At 44.6% G+C, this 15,098-nt stretch overlaps 1 long non-coding RNA gene across 2 annotated transcripts; it reads right to left on the bottom strand.

Annotated features, from left to right (window-relative positions):
* Positions 1-3,751: 3,751 nt before the first annotated feature.
* On the bottom strand, positions 3,752-5,484 carry LOC123163958 (uncharacterized). Of its 2 annotated transcripts, XR_006482111.1 has the most exons (4): positions 5,208-5,484; positions 4,580-4,749; positions 4,211-4,433; positions 3,752-4,141 (listed from the first exon to the last, which is right to left on the bottom strand). It is a non-coding gene; the product is annotated as an uncharacterized lncRNA (long non-coding RNA). The 2 variants fall into 2 exon arrangements; XR_006482110.1 differs by having other exon boundaries at positions 4,580-5,484.
* Positions 5,485-15,098: the final 9,614 nt, after the last annotated feature.

Here is a 15,098-nt window from a genome sequence, read left to right as displayed (position 1 = left end):
GGTTGAGGAAGGAGATTTATCCGGCTGTTCGAAAGGATGTTGAGGAGTCAATGATGATGCAGAAGACTCCAACACTGAAAGATAGCCAGCAGATGGGAGGGGAGGCGGTCATGGAGGATGCTGCTTATTGCGCGATAACACTGCACAAGAGTAGCTGTGCATCAGCTGACCCCAGCGACACTGAGACTGCAGCTGCTCGTGATGATGCTATATCTGATCTATCTGGAATGAAAGACAGACTGAAGGGCGTGCTTACACATTATGAAGGTACATTAAAATGTGCAACAGCCTGGGTTTGCCCACCCTTCTTGGAAGATGGCCTCTTGTTGGACAATGTGCCATTGAAGCCGGGCTGTGTGAAGTGCTACGTGACTGAAGTAAAGCCTGGATTCAATGAATTTGCCCTGAAGAATGTCCTAGGAGACTTCGATGAGCAAAGGACCTTGGGAGAAACACTGTTACATCACATCCAGTGGCCACGAAAGGAAATAGAGTTCATCGATGAGATCACTGAAGCCCCGCCAAGAGCAACCACTGTCACCCCTCAACCGGTGACGCTCTCCTTGCCACAGCAGCTCTCGCGGGCTGATGCATCAACCTGTGATCAGCCGGCCCGACTTTGTGGCATACATGCCATGTCATCCTCCGCCCCAAAGCAGCCAGTGGCAAGGCCTACAACTGCTGAAGACGCACCACCGGTTCAGATGCCGGCCGCTGAAGCAGCGGGGGGAGACCCAGCTGCAGCACATGCTCAGCAGACCAACCTGGTGGAACGGACTGCTAAGCAGTCTGATGCTTCGGAACCGCCTGCTAAGTAGTCTACAGGTCCAGAATCGACTGCTCATCAGTCCGTCGGTCCGCAGTCGCTTAATCAGCATACCAATGCGTCAGCACTTCCTGCTCAGCAAACCAACGCGTTGGCACGGCCTCCTCAGCACACCGACAAGTTGGCACCACCTGCACAGAAACCCGACATAGCTTCAACGCATGGTCAGCAGTCTGATGCCTCTGCTCCTACAGCCCAGCAGTCCGTCACAGCAGCACCGCCAGCTCAGCGGTCCGGCATAGATAAACCGTCTGCTAAGCAGTCCGTCCAAGCTTCATTGTCTGCTCGGCAGTCTACCTTGTAGGCAACCAAACGTTCTGCCCGAAATGCTTCAAGTACCAAGAAGTAAGTTGCCAAAAAGGCTACACCCCCGAGGAAGCACGGCGTGAAAGTGAAGAGGAAAGAGAACGATTGCCTCTTACTTAAAGCAGTCATCGCCCAGAACCAAATTAACAACAGCTTGTTCGAATCGGGGAGTAATATTATTTCTGACGCCATGGATGATGAAGAAGTACGTTTGTTGCTTGCTAAAAGTAAAGCAGACGTACTTCAAGCACGCTATTACGTCCATGGCCAGCCATTTCTTGTTACTTTGATGAGTGCAGCTCCAGTTGCCGCGAGTTACATGAATATTGCATGGATCTAATGTCAGCAGGTCATCATGGTTTGCTAGTCCACTACAACAGAGATCATTTCCGACACGATGCTGGTTCCATCGATGTGAGTTTCGAGGACTTACATCTCTTCTTCAACTTCAACGAGCTCGATGCCACTCTTGTTAGATGCCTGATTTTGTAAGTACTTAACAAATTGTGATCAACTTCTCCATACAAAGCTGTACATGATAAACAGCTAACTGCATTTTATTCCTCTCAGGGGATTGAACGCGCAGAGAAGAAAAAGGGAGAGTGTGTATTTCATAGATCCTGAATTAGCAAATGGCACAACATACATGGTAAGGACCTACGGGACTGGGCCGTTAACACGGTCGTCCGTCTCTTCGAAAACACGTCCCATGCATAATCATTTCTCTGGCCATATCATGATCGGTAAGTCAAGTAAACAACCACGCATACACTGATTGTCTTTCAGATTTCGACATAATTCGTAAGTTCATGGCTTTCTTAATATGTAGCGATCACTGGATATTGGTATTCATTGTTCCAAACAAGAACACAGTTTACTACATCGATTCTCTCAGAGAGTCAACAAACGCTCAGGATCTGACGCATCTTCAGCAATTCATGGATAGGTATTGAATTATGTGATGTTGAAATTAATTTGCATTCATATCTGGTTCAATAATTGATGTTGTCAAAATTCATCTTCATTTGCAGTGTGCTCGCATTGTGGAAAACTAAACCAGGGAACCTTTTCAAGAGGGAACTACCTCTGCAGCACGAGATCGTTTCTCCGGTAACACACCGAAATCCGTTATTTTCGGAAAATTTATCCAATAGTCTGCAAATACCTTTCTTACGCTAGTCAAATGTTCAAGCTTCTAAATAAACCTCTTTCTATTTTGTCCAAAGAAAAAATAATACATCTAACACCGGTTAGGTTGTTCCTAACAGGACAAATACATGACTAATTTTGTACAAAAAATTTCAGTGTCCTCAGCAAGAAGCAGGGACCAACCTTTGTGGATACTATGTTTGCAGACACATGATCTCCATCTGCAAATCTGCTGATAGTTGTGACGATCCTCGCGAATTAGTAGTAGTAAGTCTATCTTAATTAATATCTTCTACTCCACTCATATGGCACATTCTGATCTTAAAAATACTGCAGCTCATCTTAAAACCGAGGACCCCTGAACCGCTCCCGGCTGGTGAATTGCTGATGGTTCGGAGATTTATCAGCGACTTCTTCCTGGATCACTACATCAATCCCACTGGTGATAATGAAGATTTCAGCATGCCTTCTCCTGAAACATTGAGTAAGAGTTAGCCGCTAAACATATACGCATGGATCCATTGTTTTCCATCTGATGAGGTCTTCGTATTTCGTACACTATGATTAATTATGTAATGCATATATGTGTGGACAAATCATTGGAATTTAGCTACCATATGTTCAATTGCAATTGTTGCGAAATCTGATGAATGTTCTTCCTGTGGACACTATTTGTTCAATTGAATATTGTGGCGAATTTGCTTTTTGCGTGCAGATTCAAAATGGGATATTTTTGTTTATTTGTTCAATTGAATATTGTGGCGAATTTGCTTTTTTCGTGCCGATTCAAAATGTGATATTTTTGTTTACTTGTTCAATTGAATATTATGGCGAATTTGCTTTTTGCATGCCGATTCAAAATGGGATATTTTTGTTTTAACCTGGCAATTGCTCCGCACACGGTTCAACTAAATGAGTGTGTGAGATCCGCATCGGAAAGCATACGTCAATCGTAGTGGAACCGTCGGTGATACATAGCAGATCGCAAATGATTTGCAGCGCTACTACATGTGCGTAGGGTCTCCGGAACCGTTTTTGATATTGCGTTATCGCACACAAGAACTCGGAGTAAACCGTGCCCAATAGAAAATACAATGCCAGTCGTAATTTTTTCAGGAAACGTGTGGGATCCCAAACGAAAAGCACACGTCACTCTTGTGGCAACCGTCGGTGATACCCAACAAATCACAAACGGTCTGCATCACTTGTATGGGTGCGAAGGGGCTCCTGAACCATTCGTGATAGAACATTATCGCAGACGGTAATTGTTGGGAAACGTGTGCGATGGAGTCTTGCATGGCAGACGGGTTACGCAGAAAACTCGTGTGCGATGGGGCACAAATCGCACACAGTTCATATGTTGGCCCATGTGCCTTACATACTGTTTCCCAAATGGTTCATTACGACAGACCGTATGGTTTCACTGCGTCATTACAAATGTTTAATCACTGATACCACACGTGCGAAAGAATTTAGTGTGTGCTGCATTGCACACGATTACATTTTGGAAGGCCTCTGGATCACTGCTCCATATCCCCGACGGTTTCTGGGTCGTGTGGGAAGGACACCCTATCGCCCACACTCACTTGGCGACGGTCCCAAATGCCGTCGCGGAAAGGGGTTAAAAACCGTTTGTATAGAACCAACGCACACTAGTGTTATTACCACGGACTAATATTAACTTTTTGATCCCTGTATATTCCAACAGACATGACTATGAGCAGCCATGATATTTTATTCCTACCGTTTTATTTAAGTGTACTTACTCAATTTGAAGTACATTATCTCGAATCTTGGAAATCCCATGGGTTGTCTCCATTTCTTCAATATTCCCTATATAACTTCCTGCCCCAATGACATCTGCTAAGTAAGGTGGTGTTAATATGTGGTGAAGATTCAAGTTCATAATTTAAACAAATACAATCGTACCGGAAAAGTACATCCTCTGGCCATCTCTTGTGGAAAGAACTTCAATACTACAAAACATGGAACTTTGTTATGCTATTCTGATATTTTTAAGTCCTTAATCTCTTGAATTTTTGTTGTGTGCAAGAAGTTAATAATCTTGTCGCCTTCGACTGTATTGAAATTCATGGCAGGTGTAACCTTAAAATTCTCCATCATGTATACTAAACCTTCTTGGATCAATGGCCTGAAATTGTTAACCATATGTTTCATTACCTTGGCATGTATCATAGTGCCCTGAAACATTATAATGCAGCGAGAAGATGCATTGGTATCTAAATCATAGTGACCTAATTATGTTGGAAAAATATATCCTTTTACTAATAAACTGACCTGTTCATCAAGCAGTGTCATGTCAAGGCTAATTAGTTCATTGTTATTGAGGTTAACGACGTCCCATAGACTAATTACTCTGACCTTCACTTTCCAGGAATCCTTCCCATTGTTAATCGCATCGAGCATATCGTATGCCATTGTTTCAATGGAAAACAAAAGAATTTGACCTGTAAGCGAACACAATTTTGAAGATTAGAACTTGTTATAGTCTCAGCCAAATCAAAGACTTTATAATTGGAGAGAAAGATTAGTTTGTATGACATAGGAAGTGCAAAGCCTAACAATGTGATTGAACCAACGAAAAAATAATCGTTAGAAAACTGGGTGAAAAGCAACTAAACAGAGGCAACCGTCGCACCAAACAGGAGAAGCTTGACCAATGACGATGCTGACAAGGAACAGAGCGACCTTGATTTGAGATGGTCTATGTTAGGCTACATGCTTAATTTATAAGCTAGCCTTATGGGCTTAGTTCTGCTCGAAGCCGATCTCCGTGATGGAGCATATGTGAGAAGATTATATTTGAAACTGAATACCTAGATTTTTTTTAATCCAATCTAGCAAAAAAATCAATGTGAGAAGAGGAACCTGATCCACATGAGGAAAATAATTTTAACGTGATAACCTCATTGAGAGCAAGAGATCCATGCCCCAACGTCCTTGCTTTTTTGCGGATCCATGCCCCAACGTCCTTGTTGCAATTTGAGGTAAGGATAGAAGAGTCCTTGCTGCAATTTGACGTGAGGAGAGAAGAGACCCGAGAGTTTGAGAGAGAGAGACGTGATTAAGAAAGGGATCCATGCCCAAATTCCTTGCCCCAATTTGAGAGACATGGATCTGGTCATCATGAGGAGATGCGGAGAGACCTGGGAGTTCGAGAGAGAGAGAGAGAGAGAGAGAGATGAGAGATCGAGAAAGAGATTACGATTGATTTAGGTCTCTTTTTTGTGAACAAAGGTTCTCTTGTTTTGGTTATGGAAGAGACGGTGGAGAGCGCTATGAGCCTTTTGTTTTGACTCAGCTGTCGAATGATGCTGGGCTTTGTGAATCACTCTGGTTAATAGGCGAACTTAATTTTTTCAGCCGCAAATTGTATGGGTTAATCTAGACCGTAATAACTCGGTCCCATCATTAGATGTACGAGTCCTATTTTCTAATTAATGTGGGAATTATTAGGGAGTCTCTAATTAGTAGAAGTATAGAAGTATAGATAGATAGATAGATAGATAGATAGATATAGATATAGATATAGATATAGATATAGATAGTACTATTAAAAAAGCTAGTACGTGCTTAGATGGGGTGCTAAAGTCTATTAAAGAAATTAGCATTCCTATTTAATTCTTTGACAACTAAACTCCTTCATGCTTTGGGTAAACTTCTCTCATTTAAGTTTTTTTAGAATTACATCTCATTTAAGTGTTTTGCGTATGTGGCATGGTTAGAGCGTGGTTAATAGTATAGCCAACTGCTGGCTATATGATGTTGGCCATATATATTGTACGTATATAATGTGAAGAAACGAGTGGTAGTACTACCAACTACAAGATGAACTGTAAGAAATACTAGTATGTACGTACTGAAGAGTTAAAGTAACGAGAAGGAACATAACATAGTTCTGCTGGGGGCTGAGCACTACACACCCCTCAAACAAAACTAAGCACCCTGAAATTAAACTAAGCAACTAATCCGGTAGACACAGCATTAGAACCGCCATGAGCAACGACACTGCCGCCTTACTCGGACTCCTTGTCCACGTGCTCGACTTCGTCCTTGTCCCTCTTCCTCTTGGCCGATACTTCTTTGCTTGAACCGCACACTTGGCTCTCGCTCTTCATCCAACCCTTGTAGATATTGAAACAAAGGTAGGCATCCATGGCAGCGTACTGTATGTGGTCTCTATCTAGTACATTCCACTGCCATGTAAGATGAAACTCGGGCAGAGGTTTTGTCAGTTTACCGTATGAAGGATCAACCATGGCTCCTGCCAGGGTCAGCATTGAAGGCTGACGAGAGGGCACCAGCCCATTCTTCTGGAGGTCGAAGGGCTGGCCTACAAAGAGGCCTATCCGACTCAGGACTCTTCTGTCGTTCATAAAGTCTACAGTAACGAATTTGACTTTGCCGCCCGCGAGGAAGTTCTTAAAATCCTCGCACTCAACGTTGGCATGGCATATGTGGTTGACCAAGCACAAGTTATGCACGCAAACCTGGATCACGGTAGACTTCTTCCTCTCTTCCTCCTTTAGATTCTTCTCTTTTCCTAGGACTGTGGTGTACTCAACATCTAGCCTGGCGACCCACTCATTACCATTTGACTTTTTGAACATGCGTCTGAAGCGAGCAAGGCATCCTTTCACCGTCGCGGAAGAACGGGTGTAGATGATGTCGAACTCATCGCCGGTGATGGTTCTAACCTTGTAATCACCGCCGATCATGGAGATTTGGGACTCCATGGATTTGGGAGGAGGGTTAGGATTAGTGCAACTGCTGTAATGTGAAAGGACGGGACGAGTAGGTGTTGGGAATCGTTGCATGGAAAACAAAATAATTTCTACGCACACGCAATGATCTATCCATGGAGATGCATAGCAACGAGGGGGAGAATGTGTCTACATACCATCCGTAGTCCGTAAGCGGAAGTGTTTGACAACGCAGTTGATGTAGTCAAACTTCTTCTAGCTCCGACCGATCAAGTACCAAATGCACGGCACCTCCGAGTTCTGCACACGTTTAGCTCAGTGACGTCCCGCGCATTCTTGATCCAGCAAGACGTCGAGGTAGTAGATGAGTTTCGTCAGCACGACGGCGTGGTGACGGTGATGGTGAAGTGATCCTCGCACGGCTTCGCCTAAGCTCCACGAAGATATGACCGAGGGTGTAAAGTATGGAGGGGGCGCCGCACACGGCTAGTGTGACACCCCAAAATTTTGGCCTCATTTTATTTATTAAAATGTTGCCAGGAAATAAAACTTTTCCAAATTGTCAAGTTTTACCTTTTGTGATTTTGGATTTTTGCCTCTAGTGGGAGAAACCTTCAAAGGTATTGTTGGATTTGTTTACTCTCTTTTATAAAACCATTATTTATCAGTGGATTCAAATGTTGCAAGATTTATTTATTCAAAAAGCTTTATCTCTTTAAAATGATTCCTTTTGCATTTGGGGCCTATTTGCACTACAACCACTTGACAAATGCTTTTAAAAATTCCACCAAAATTTGGGGATGTCATGTGATGTTTCCACATCACTTTTATGCAAAGATACCTTCTGGCCATTGGAGATTTTGAGCTCTACACCAATTTTTCCAATCTGGTCCAGTAGGCACTTTTGCACTGCAACCCATTTAAATATTTCTTCAAAAAATCTTCCAAGTATTTGGAGATGATAGTGGATGCATACAACTCATCTTCAAGCAAAAACCCAATGATGTTCTTTGGAAAATTTGAGTGGATCAACCTCTTTTGCTTTCTGGTCCAAATTGGTGATTTGTACTGCAACCATATTTTTCCTTGCTCTAGTGACCCTGAGCTTTCTCCTACTTGTAGCCCTCCCTACCAAACTCTTAAGTCCAAGAGATTGGGCTCATTGGAGGTTTTGAAGTGCATGCCCTAAACCCTTCTGTTTTCTGTCCAGAACTGGAGTTTTGCAAAGCTTGCACTATCAACTTTCTGTTTTTGCCAAACTGACCCTACCACTATCTCCTGTGTCTAAGGAGGCACTGATCTGGAGTTTTTGGCCACTCCAAGAGTTGCCTATGTGCATCTGGCATTCTGTCGAACACCTGGTGTGCACAGCCACTTTTGGCAAGCTCTCTGGTTTGCACTATGGACTTGAACCCCTGACCTACCCACCTTGTCCACTGAGTGCCTTGCTACCCCTACCTCCGTCCTGTGTAGTGCCAGCTCCACCCTCGAGCTCTAGAGCGCGCTGGCATTGCGTCGAACAGGTGCCGTGCGTGCTCTGGGCGCGCCCAGAGCGCACGTTTTGCACGCGCGCGCACTACGCCGACACGCCGCACTGCCGCACGCGACGCGACCCGACCCTGGCTCCCTCTGCCTCGCTGAGCCACGCACTAGTCGCCCCCCTGCTCCACGATCTCTCTGGCGCCCTGCTGCGCCGTTGGCCGCGCCCTGGCGGCACGCCGGCGTCGGCAGTGGCCTCTGCCATGTTCGGCGCCGCCCAAGCCACCAGCGCACGACAGCTGCCCCGGAGCACAGGCCGTGCTTATCCTCCCGCTCGTCGGAACGCGTTCGTCGCCGCCACGATGCCCTGCAACTACAGGAAAGCGGTCGTCGGCGATCTTATCTGCTGCCACCGCGGAGCCAGCCTCGTCACGCTATATAAAGGGTCCCCGAGCCCCTCCGAGCACTCACGCGACTTCAGACACTCCTCGTAGAGCTTCCCGCGTAGTGAATCGAACAGTAGTGGTCGTCTCCCTCAACTCCGGCCAGCCCGGCCGCCGCCAAGCTCCGGTGCGATTCGTCGCAACCGACCACCCTCTCGCCCAACCAGCACCACCAGTCGCTCCCTCTGGTCCTTGCGGAGCTGCCTAGCTACTCATCTTCGATCAGAGACCACCGGAGCACAAAAAGCACTTCACCACCGCAGCTTTCCTCCGCCGCGGAGCTCGCCGCCGGCGACTCCTTCCACCTCCGCCGACCCATCAACCACCCCGAGGACCGCCTCGGTCTTGCCGTTCCATTCCCGCCCGCAGATGCCCTCGAGGAGCCGCCGTCCGTCGCCGGCGATCGCCGGAGCCCCGCTCCCGTCGGGCAGAAGAGAAGAGAAGGAGGGAAGGAACGGTCGAACCTGACCAGTGGGCCCTTTGGACCCACTGTCAGTGACCCACGCAGCGCCCTCTCTCTGTTTAAGTGGAGGCGCAAAACCCCCGAGTGCGTTTCCTCTGCTGCGAAAGCGTATTTCTGCTGAAACGTTTTCCTTTTTTTTCTGGTTTTATTTAAAAACAGAGTTGACCAAACTTTGACTGGCTATAACTTTTAAAATAAAACTCCAAATGAGTTGATTCTTTTTCCTACCTCTCTCAAATTTCATATAGTTTATTTTAAGATTTATTTCAAAAATATTTGAGACAGGTTTTGGTACTGTGTTTGAAATATTTGTATTTGTGTATTTTGCAAAATAGGATTTTTGGAGAAAAAGGAAAGCTTCCAATAAAGTGCATCCTTTGCATACTCTTGAAGGCAAGCATTTCTGAACTCTGGCATAATATTTGTTGTGGTGTTTTGATGCGATCACAGCACCTTTTGACTTGGAGTAGATGTGGCAGTTTATGTATCGATGTAGTCTCGTGCATGAGTGCACTTTGGAGATTGTTTGTGGCCAGCAATGGATACCCTAAGGATTTGTATCGCCCTCGTGAGCTTCTCTTGCACACCGGTAGGAAGCGGGAAAGTCGTGGTCTTGGGTAGACACGAGCTTTTCCCTAATCCCTCGTTGAGACGAGTATGCCCAGCATAGCATGGTGAGGCTCGAGGAGTGGTGATTTATTTCACTAGTGGTAATATTGTTGGTGGATACTTGGATCACCTGAGTCGGTTGTAGACCGAGTCTTGTTCAGTAGCTTCCTTTGTCGGTACCACCACTTGTCCCTGCAGGGGACAGGGTATGGTTCAGTAGGTTGTCAACCCCTTTCCAAAGCACACACCGTACAGAGAGGCCGTGATGAAGGTCCCGTGGCCACGGATTAAAGCCTGTCATTCGGTCCGGGGGCATGGGTGTTTCGGTTGTAGCCGAAGGGGATAGCTTCCCCAGTTTGCGCGCGGTATAAATTTTGTGATCCCATGCTACGTCGAGGTTGTAGCCTCCCCACTTAGAGTTTTGCTTGGCAGGTGTCATGGGTGATTCCAGACACTGGTGAGTTAAGCTGGTGTGTGCAGGTCAGGCGTGTTTTCAATCAAAAGACCGTAGACGGAATTAGTCCCGAGGAACTGAGTAATCCCGTTACTCGTGGAAAATGGTACTCCCTCTGCAGAGGATATATCCTGTCAGATAGTCCTGTTCTTAAGTAAAGGCCACAACCCGAGTTGAGTCTCTGTAATGGCATTCGGATGGAGAACGATTTAATTAGAGCTTAGTAACGGCATTCGGATGGAGAACGATTTAATTAGAGCTTAGTAACGGAATTCGGATGGAGATACGGCTTGACTAAATTATCGGTTTTCGGATGGAGAAACGATTGTACTAAATTTTGTTTATGATTATGGCACCCTTGGATTATGATCTTTATTGTTTTGGACTAACCATTTATATTACGTATATTATTGAGTATCCCTGGGATGGTTCTACCTCCTGGATATTCACTGTGATTATTCTTTTATAAGCCCTTTATGTGGTGTCGCTCAGACGCCCGACTGCGGCATTATTATTTCTGCATTTTCCGCTCGAGGAGTCATTCAGACACTCGTTTGGCACCAGTATTATTATTTCTGCATTTTCCGCTCAAGGAGTCATTCAGACACTCGTTTGGCACCAGTATTATTATTTCTGCATTTACCGCTCGAGGAGTCATTCAGACACTCGTTTGGCACCAGTATTACTATTCTGCATTTTTCCGCTCGAGGAGTCATTCAGACACTCGTTTGGCACCCAGTATTTTATTTTGGTATATTTTTTATCCATATGTGTGCATCATGATTTTTTTTTGTATATTTCGTGACGGATGTATGATCATCTATTAAACCTGGAGCATGTTTGATATATTATACCCGTGTTCTTAATGTTTGCGAGTACATTCAAACGTACTCACTGGCTTGTCCCTGGCTATTGTCTTGGCCAGATTCCTTGCTTGGAGTTAAGCATCGCGGTGACAACCTCGGAACCTACGCTGTTGACGTTTGCAGCCTCGCGAAGATAGGAGTTATCCTGGTCAGCTGTTCTTGTGGGAAATGGAGCCCCATAGACGCAGATGTTTCCAACCGCTTCCGCCCTCAACCATTAGAAACCAAGTGTTGTACTCCCAGGCCTAAATGGTCTTGTACTACATATTTTTGTTCCTTGCTTGGAATTCTTGTATCAAGTTGGTACCTCATCAGCTAACAGTAATCCTGGGGCTGGTGAGCACACAGGCCGTTTTTCTGGGAATTTATATCCCAAAAATCCGGCCGTGACAGCTAGGCAATTGTCTGGTGTGTGCTAGGCGCCCCCTCCTCATATATATAGAGGTGAGAGGGAGGTAGGAGCAGCCATAGGAGGCGCCCAAGTAGGAGGAATCCTACTTGGAGTCCCTCACAAGCCCGCGCTCCCCTTGCCATATATAACCGAGGTGGGAGGAAAGAGGGGGGAGAGGGAAGGAAGTAGGAATCCTAATCCACACTTTCCTTGCCCTCCCCTCTTTCCTTCTCCTCCTCATAGAGCTGGCCTCTATAGGGGTGCACCAGGGCTGGTGTGTTCCCTCACTTGGCCCATAAGGCCCATATCTTTGTCGGGGGGTGGCCGAAACTACTTTCCGGTGACCCGATAAGTACCCAGTACTCTCCGGAACACTTCCGGTGTCTGAATACCATCGTCCTATATATCAATATTTACCTCTCGACCATTTCGAGACTCCTCTTCATGTCCGTGATCTCATTCGGGACTCCGAACAACATTGGGTCACCAAATCACATAACTCATATAATACTATATCGTCAACGAATGTTAAGCGTGCGGACCCTACGGGTTCGAGAACTATGTAGACATGACCGAGACAACTCTCCGGTCAATAACCAATAGCGGAACCTGGATGCCCATATTGGCTCCTACATATTCTACGAAGATCTTTATCGGTCGAACCGTTATGACAACGTACGTAATTCCCTTTCTCCATCGGTATGTTACTTGCCCGAGATTCGATCGTCGGAATCTTCATACCTAGTTCAATCTCGTTACTGGCAAGTCTCTTTACTCGTTCCGTAATACCTCATCCTGCAAATAACTCATTAGTCACTTTTCTTGCAAGGCTTCTTATGATGTGTATTACCGAGAGGGCCCAGAGATACCTCTCCGATACTCCGAGTGACAAATCCTAATCTTGATCTATGCCAACCCAAAAAACACCTTCAGAGATACCAGTAGAGCATCTTTATAATCACCCAGTTACGTTGTGACGTTTGATAGCACACAAGGCATTCCTCCGGTATCCGGGAGTTGCATAATATCATAGTTGAAGGAATATGTATTTGACATGAAGAAAGCAATAGCAATAAAACTGAACGATCAATATGCTATGCTAACGGATGGGTCTTGTCCATCACATCATTCTCCTAATGATGTGATCCCATTCATCAAATGACAACACATGTCTTTGGTTAGGAAACTTAACCATCTTTGATTAACGAGCTAGTCTAGTAGAGGCTTACTAGGGACACAGTGTTTTTTCTATGTATCCACACATGTATCAAGTTTCCGGTTAATACAATTTTAGCATGAATAATAAACATTTATCATGATATAAGGAAATATAAAATAACAACTTTATTATTGCCTCTAGGGAATATTTCCTTCAGTCTCCCACTTGCACTAGAGTCAATAATCTAGTTCACATCGCCATGTGATTTAACACCAATAGTTCACATCTTTATGTGATTAACACCCATAGTTCACATCGCGATGTGACCAACACCCAAAGGGTTTACTAGAGTCAATAATCTAGTTCACATCGCTATGTGATTAACACCCAAAGAGTACTAAGGTGTGATCATGTTTTGCTTGTGAAGAAGTTTGGTCAACGGGTCTGCCACATTCGGATCCGTATGTATTTTTCAAATTTCTATGTCACCAATGCTCTGCATGGAGCTACTCTAGCTAATTTTTCCCGCGTTGAAAACGTATCTAGATTGAGACTTAGAGTCATCTAGATCAGTGTCAAAGCTTGCATCAACGTAACTCTTTACGACGAACTCTTTATCACCTCCATAATCGAGAAGCATCTCCTTAGTCCTCTAAGGATAATTTTGACCGCTGTCTAGTGATCTACTCCTGGATCACTATTGTACCCCCTTGACAAACTCATGGCAAGGTACACAACAGGTTTGGTACACATCATGACATACTTTATAGAACCTATGGCTGAGGCATAGGGAATGAATTTCATTCTCTCTCTATCTTCTGCCGTGGTCGGGCTTTGAGTCTTACTTAACTTCACACCTTACAATACAGGCTAGAACTCCTTCTCTGACTGATCCATTTTGAACTCCTTCAAAAATCTTGTCAAAGTATGTACTCATTGAAAATCTTATCAAGCATCTTGATCTATCTCGATAGATCTTGATGCCCAATATGTAAGCAGCTTCACCGAGGTCTTTCATTGAAGAAATCTTATTCAAGTATCCTTTTATGCTATCTACAAATTCTATATCATTTCCAATCAGCAATATGTTATCCACATATAATATCAGAAATGCTACAGAGCTCCCACTCACTTTCTTGTAAATACAGGCTTCACCATAAGTCTGTATAAAACCATATGCTTCGATCACCTTATCAAAGCGTATATTCCAACTCCGAGATGCTTGCACCAGTCCATAGATGGATCGTTGGAGTTTGCACACTTTGTTAGCATCTTTAGGATTGACAAAACCTTTTGGTTGCATCGTATACAACTCTTCTTTAAGAAATCCATTAAGGAATGCAGTTTTGACATCCATTTGCCAGATTTAATAAAATGCGGCAATTGCTAACATGATTCGGATAGACTTAAGCACCGCTATGAGTGATAAAATCTCATCGTAGTCAACACCTTGAACTTGTCGAAAACCTTTTGCGACAAGTCGAGCTTTATAGATAGTAACACTACCATCAGCGTACGTCTTCCTCTTGAAGATCCATTAATTCTCAATGGCTTGCCGATCATCGGACAAGTCCACCAAAGTCCACACTTTGTTCTCATACATGGATCCTATCTCAGATTTCATGGCCTCAAGCTATCTGTCGGAATCTGGGCTCATCATATCTTCTTCATAGTTCGTAGGTTCGCCATGCCTAATAACATGACTTCCAGGACAGGATTACCGTACCACTCTGGTGTGGATCATGCTCTGGTTGACCTACGAGGTTCAGTAGTAACTTGATCTGAAGTTTCATGATCATTATCATTAGCTTCCTCTCTAGTTGGTGTAGGCATCAAGGGAATGGTTTTCTGTGATGATATATTTTCCAATTCGAGATAAGGTACACTTACCTAATCAAGTTCCACTTTCCTCCCACTCACTTCATTTGAGAGAAACTCCTTTTCTAGAAAGGTTCCATTCTCGGCAACAAAGATCTTGCCTTCGGATCTGTGGTAGAAGGTGTACCCAATTATTTCCTTAGACTATCTTATGAAGATGCACTTCTTCGATTTGGATTCGAGCTTATCAGGCTGAAGCCTTTTGACATAAGTGTTGCAACCCCAACCTTTAAGAAACGACATCTTAGGTTTCTTGCCAAACCATAGATCAGACGGTGTCGTCTCAACGGATTTAGACGATCCCTATTTAACGTGAATGTAGTTGTCTCTAATGCATAACCCCAAAATGAT

The sequence above is a fragment of the Triticum aestivum genome, chromosome 7D (genome assembly GCF_018294505.1).
Source record: "Triticum aestivum cultivar Chinese Spring chromosome 7D, IWGSC CS RefSeq v2.1, whole genome shotgun sequence".
Lineage (NCBI taxonomy): Eukaryota > Viridiplantae > Streptophyta > Magnoliopsida > Poales > Poaceae > Triticum > Triticum aestivum.
Note: the sequence above shows the minus strand (reverse complement) of the source record. Positions and strands in the feature narration are given on the sequence as shown.